The sequence below is a fragment of the Triticum urartu genome, chromosome 2, assembly GCF_003073215.2.
Source record: "Triticum urartu cultivar G1812 chromosome 2, Tu2.1, whole genome shotgun sequence".
In the NCBI taxonomy this organism is placed as follows: Eukaryota; Viridiplantae; Streptophyta; class Magnoliopsida; order Poales; family Poaceae; genus Triticum; species Triticum urartu.
Genome location: NC_053023.1, coordinates 146,569,236 through 146,575,733, shown reverse-complemented (window position 1 = coordinate 146,575,733; position 6,498 = coordinate 146,569,236). Strand labels below are relative to the sequence as shown.

At 49.9% G+C, this 6,498-nt stretch overlaps 1 non-coding gene across 1 annotated transcript; it reads right to left on the bottom strand.

The window, feature by feature from the left end:
- Positions 1-2,727: 2,727 nt before the first annotated feature.
- On the bottom strand, positions 2,728-2,808 carry TRNAL-CAA. Its single transcript has one exon. It is a non-coding gene; the product is annotated as a tRNA-Leu (tRNA).
- Between the last annotated feature and the right edge of the window lie 3,690 nt (positions 2,809-6,498).

Sequence of the window (6,498 nt, the reverse complement as noted above, 5' to 3'; positions counted from 1 at the left end):
ACCGTCAATCAAAGCAAGATAAGATGCATAAAAGATAAACATCACATGCAATCAATATAAGTGATATGATATGGCCATCATCATCTTGTGCTTGTGATCTCCATCTCTGAAGCACCATCGTGATCACCATCGTCATCGGCGTGACACCTTGATCTCCATCATAGCATCGTTGTCGTCTCGCCAAGCTTGTGCTTCCACGACTATCACTACCGTTTAGTGATAAAGTAAAGCATTACATCGCGATTGCATTGCATACAATAAAGCGACAACCATAAGGCTCCTGCCGGTTGCCGATAACTCGGTTACAAAACATGATCATCTCATACAATAAAATTCAGCATCATGTCTTGACCATATCACATCACAACATGCCCTGCAAAAACAAGTTAGACGTCCTCTACTTTGTTGTTGCAAGTTTTACGTGGCTGCTACGGGCTTAAGTATGAACCAATCTGACCTACGCATCAAAACCACAATGATAGTTTGTCAATTTGACTCCGTTTTAACCTTCGCAAGGACCGGGCGTAGCCACACTTGGTTCAACTAAAGTTGGAGAAACTGTCACCCACAAGCCACCTCTGTGCAAAGCACGTTGGGAGAACCGGTCTCGCGTAAGCGTACGCGTAATGTCGGTCTGGGCCGCTTCATCCAACAATACCGCCAAACCAAAGTATGACATGCTGGTAGGCAGTATGACTTATATCGCCCACAACTCACTTGTGTTCTACTAGTGCATATAACATCAACATATAAAACCTAGGCTCGGATGCCACTGTTGGGTTTCGTAGTAATTTCAAAAAAATTCCTACGCACACGCAAGATCATGGTGATGCATAGCAACGAGAGGGGGATTATGATCTACATACCTAGTAGATCGACAACGGAAGCGTTTGGTTGATGTAGTCGTACGTCTTCACGGCCCGACCGATCAAGCACCGAAACTACGGCGCCTCCGAGTTTTAGCACACGTTCAGCTCGATGACGATCCCCGGACTCCGATCCAGCGAAGTGTCGGGGAAGAGTTCCTTCAGCACGACGGCGTGATGACGATCTTGATGTACTACTGCTGCAGGGCTTCGCCTAAGCACCGCTACAATATTATCGAGGACTATGGTGGCTGGCGCGCCGCACACGGCTAAGGAAAAGATCACGTGGATCAACTTGTGTGTTCTAGGGTGCCTCTGCCTTAGTATATAAAGGACTAAAGGGGGGAGGCTGGCCGGCCAAGGAGGGCACGCCAGGAGAGTCCTACTCCCTCTGGGAGTAGGATCCCCCCCCCCAATCCTAGTTAGAATAGGATTTGCGGAGGGGGGAAAAGAGAGAGAGGGGCCGGCCCCCTCTCCTTGTCCTATTCGGACCAAGGGAGGGGAGGGGCGCGCGGCCCATGTAGGGCTGCCTCTTCTCTTTTCCACTAAGGCCCATCATGGCCCATTTAGCTCCCGGGGGGTTCCGGTAACCTCCCGGTACTCCGGTAAAATCCCGATTTCACCCGGAACACTTCCGATATCCAAACATAGGCTTCCAATATATCAATCTTTATGTCTCGACCATTTCGAGACTCCTCGTCATGTCCGTGATCACATCCGGGAGTCCAAACAACCTTCGGTACATCAAAATGCATAAACTCATAATATAACTGTCATCGTAACCATAAGCGTGCGGACCCTACGGGTTCGAGAACAATGTAGACATGACCGAGACATGTCTCCAGTCAATAACCAATAGCAGGACCTGGATGCCCATATTGTCTCCTACATATTCTACGAAGATCTTTATCGGTCAGACCGCATAACAACATACGTCGTTCCCTTTGTCATCGGTATGTTACTTGCCCGAGATACGATCGTCGGTATTCCAATACCTAGTTCAATCTCGTTGCCGGCAAGTCTCTTTACTCGTTCTGTAATACACCATCCCGCAACTAACTCATTTAGTTGCAATGCTTGCAAGGCTTTAAGTGATGTGCATTACCGAGAGGGCCCAGAGATACCTCTCCGACAATCGGAGTGACAAAACCTAATCTCGAAATACGCCAACCCAACATGTACCTTTGGAGACACCTGTAGTACTCCTTTATAATCACCCAGTTACGTTGTGACGTTTGGTAGTACCCAAAGTGTTCCTCCGGTAAACGGGAGTTGCATAATCTCATAGTTATAGGAACATGTATAAGTCATGAAGAAAGTAATAGCAACATACTAAACGATCGGGTGCTAAGCTAATGGAATGGGTCATGTCAATCAGATCAGTCTCTCAATCATGTGATCCCGTTAATCAAATAACAACTCATTGTTCATGGTTAGGAAACATAACCATCTTTGATTAACGAGCTAGTCAAGTAGAGGCATACTAGTGACACTTTGTTTGTCTATGTATTCACACATGTATTACCACTGAGCTACTGAGGAACAAGGGGGGATTCGACCTCCTAGAGTTCAACTCCCGCTCTCAACCCATGAACAATATGAGTCCGAAGCTTCTTTCGTAACTCCCATAATTTCTTCGTAGTGGCTCCGTTCCATGCCTCATTTCATAGGGAAGCCCAAAGTGGCTCTATTTCATTCTATTTCACTTCCTAGCACTTCCTATCATTTAATATCCATCCCTTTGGTTCTACTTTTCTCAGGGAGATGGTTAAGGACCTCAGAAGATAGAGGAGAGCGCCAGGCCCAGATTTCCGGAATACTTCTACGGGGAATGCTCATTGAATGAGCATTCTCCATATTATGCCTTGAAGAGGACTCGAACCTCCACGCTCTTCAGCACGAGATTTTGAGTCTCGCGTGTCTACCATTTCACCATCAAGGCATCTTGAAAGTGAATCGTATTATGTTTCCGGTTAATACAATTCTAGCATGAATAATAAACATTTATCATGATTATAAGGAAATAAATAATAACTTTATTATTGCCTCTAGGGCATATTTCCTTCACGCTCATGACCCGGCAAGCGCTCCGGACTTGGTGGCCGCGCCGATTGGGCCGTCGTCGAAGCGCCCCAGGACGTCTTCCCCAATGCCGACTGAGAAGGATCCAAAGCAATCCAAAGTTGCGCCGCCTCCAGCGCCGAAAGCCACCTCTTCCAAACTGCCAAAAACTTTGCCCAGGATCAAAGTGACCGTTCCTACTATCTCCGGGTAACCATCTGACTTGTCTTTTTCGTCGACTCGATTAACCAGACGTAACCGATTGAATACGGGTCTTTGCAGTGCTGCTACGTCAGGAACCTCTTCTTTCCAGTACTGGGACGAGGAAATGGAAGATGCGGTAACCTCCAACCCAGGTATAAACTCTTGTGATTTTGTTCTTGATTCTTTGGTCGACTGCGTTCGAGTGGTTCACTTGGGGTCGAATGATCTGCCTTGCAACTCCACCCAACATCATTGATCTTCCAGATGACGATGAAGAAGTGGCTCTTAAGCCCAGGAAGAGCAAGAAGGTAGCAGCTGGCAGGGTGGCTCGACAAGAATCAACTACAACACCTCCCGTCCGTCAAACTGAAGACGCGGGCAGGGCCTCTATGACGTTCGCTGCACCCTTTTCGGGTGGGCATCCCGCACCATCGACTGCACCTGGGATTCCTTCAACTGTCCAACTCCACGCCACGGAGCTCCAAGCCGCCGCACCTGGGTCGTCTGCACACTTTTTTACCAGCTACCCCGTCCCGAACAACCAGTCGGAAGTGGCTGCGGAAGCCATCCAACAGGCTGACATGATGATGGAGCGGGTGAAGACGGTGCACGAGAACAGCCAGGCTGCCTACGACGCCAGTGCCGCCCTTTGGGCCAATGTCCAGGTGAGTAGACTTTCCGACTGTTTTTGTTCTCGAAAAATCTTCTTCTGCACAATCTCCTGTTGTTTGCGTCGAATTAGAGCACCCACTGGGTGTTTTGTTGTTTTTGGTAGTTTCGCTCTTCCACTCGGTCTGGGCGAGTGGGATCAGAACCGGTGGGGGCACGCTAAGTGCACCCACTCGGTGTAGTCCCCGAGACCACGGTCGACTGCTGGCAGTCGACTGGGGTCTGAGTTCTTCTTTCTTTTCTTTCTACTCCTTACACTCGACTTCGGCGGGCCGGTCGAGTAGGATCCGAACCGGTGGGGGCATGTCAAGTGCACCCACTGGGTGTAGTCCCCGAGACCGCGGTCGACTGCTGGCAGTCGACTGGGGTCTGAACAACGGGGGCATGCCAAGTGCACCCGCTGGGTGTAGCCCCTGAGACCGCAATCGACTGTGTGCAGTCGGCTGGGTGGACTTCTTTAGGTTTTATTCACTCGGAAGTGAACCGCCTTTGATCCTATCGATTGATTTGTCTTTTGCCTTCTGCAGAAGTCTTGTACTCTTATTTCCAAGTTTGCTGAACTTGAGGAGAAACAGAGGCAACTCAACTTAGACTTGGAATTGGCTCGGCAAAATCTAAAAAAAGCTCAAGACGAGGCCACTGGTATGGAAGGTAACTGATTGTCGACTGACTTTCAATATATCTCTTTGATCTCTTCTTTGATTCGATTGCTTCTTTTGCAGAGAAAATGATGTTGGCTCTGGAGAAGAAGGACTCGGACCTCGCCGCCGCGCAAAAAGCAGCCCAAGACAAAACCGCTCTCGCAGACAAGAAGCTTGCTTCAATCAGAATGATTGAAGGAGAGGTGAACAAACTGAAATCTTGTCTTAATGAAGCTAACCGTGAAGTGACCAGTCTGAAGAAGGACAAGGTCGTCCTGAATGAAAAGTTGGAGTCTGCAATCCGCAAGAGGAATGACACAGAAGCTTATCTGAGGACTCTCGCCAAGAAGCTTTATGTCGCGCTGGAAGGTATTTCATTTAATCCGACTATGTTGATGCTTGCGATCGGATCTTGCTCGGTCGATTGACTAACTTTTGGCTACAGAACTCTGCCAAGACTTCAGCGAAGAAACTGGAAGGGTTGGGACGGGTCTGCACCCTATCGCTTCCCCAGTCTGCGACGAAACTGCGATGAACGTGCTCCGACTAGAGTCCTGTATCGCCAGCGCCACAAGCTACCTCGCATGCCTGAAGGAGGTTGTCTCTCGAATCGACTCATCGCTTTGGCCGGTGGCGACGCTTCAGAATGAGCTGGAATCCTTGATGACTCGACTGAACGAGATCCCTGACCGAGTGCAAGAATGGAAGAAATCCTCTGCCCAGTGCGGTGCTGACGTTGCGCTGTCCTTGGTGCGAGTCCATTGCAAGGAGGCTCGTGAAGATAAGATGGCTCCGATCAAAGTCGCTAACACCAAAAAGCACGACTTCCAGTCCTTCATGGAGTCTTTCATCGCTGCCGCCACTCGGATTGCTGATGGGATCGACCTGGACTCATTCGTGGAGCCTGCCAGCCCTCCTCCGGGCGAGTGAACAGACTCATGAAACCTGAATACGCTTTAAATTTGCCTCGGAATGCCGAGTGATTGCTGTAACCATTGAACTCCTTCGGGCTTGATGCCCGAGTACTTTTGACTTGCTGCTCGGAACCTTTAGGATTTATCTGAATTTGGTTTATTTCCGAATGTGCTTGTGTTTGTCCTCGAATGGACTTTGCTCACTGCTTTGAATAGTCTTTGTGCTGGAGACGCAGCTCTAAGGGGGCAGCTCCAGTCGACCCGCGCTTCGTCGTCCTTGCGGATAGGGATGGAGCGGACATTGTATTTGCGTCGTAGATCCGAAGGAGAAGGTTGCAGTCGACCTGCACCTCGTCATCCTTGCGGATGGGGATGGAGTGGACATCGTATTTGTGCCGCAGCTCTGAAGGAGAAGGTTGCAATCGACCTACACCTCGTCGTCCTTGGGGATGGGGATGGAGCGGGCGTTGTATTTGTGCCGCAGCTCCAAAGGCGAAGGTTGCAGTCGACCTGCACCTCATCGTCCTTGCGGATAGGGATGGATCGGATGTTGTATTTGTGCCGCAGCTCCGAAGGAGAAGGTTGCAGTCGAACTGCACCTCGTCGTCCTTGCGGGTAGGGATGGACCGGATGTTGTATTTGTGCCGCAGCTCCGAAGGAGAAGGTTGCAGTCGACCTGCACCTCGTCGTCCTTGCGGGTAGGGATGGACCGGACGTTGTATTTGTGCCGTAGCTCCGAAGGAGAAGGTTACAGTTGACCTACATCTCGTCGTGCTTGCGGATAGGGATATGTTTCAAACTTAGGCGAGTACTGGACTGCAGCTAAGTCTCCTAGTGAGAGAACTTAGGCGAGTGCTGGACTGCAGCTAAGCCCCCGAGTGGGAGGATTGCTCTCCACTCGGTAGGATTTTTTTCAAACTTAGGAGAGTGCTGGACTGCAGCTAAGCCTCCTAGTGAGAGAACTTAGGCGAGTGCTGGACTGCAGTTAAGCCCCCGAGTGGAGGATTGCTCTCCACTTGGTAGGATTTTTTCAAACTTAGGCGAGTGCTGGACTGCAGCTAAGTCTTGTAGTGAGAGAACTTAGGCGAGTGCTGGACTGCAGCTAAGCCCCCGAGTGGGAGGGTTGCTCTCCACTCGGTAGGA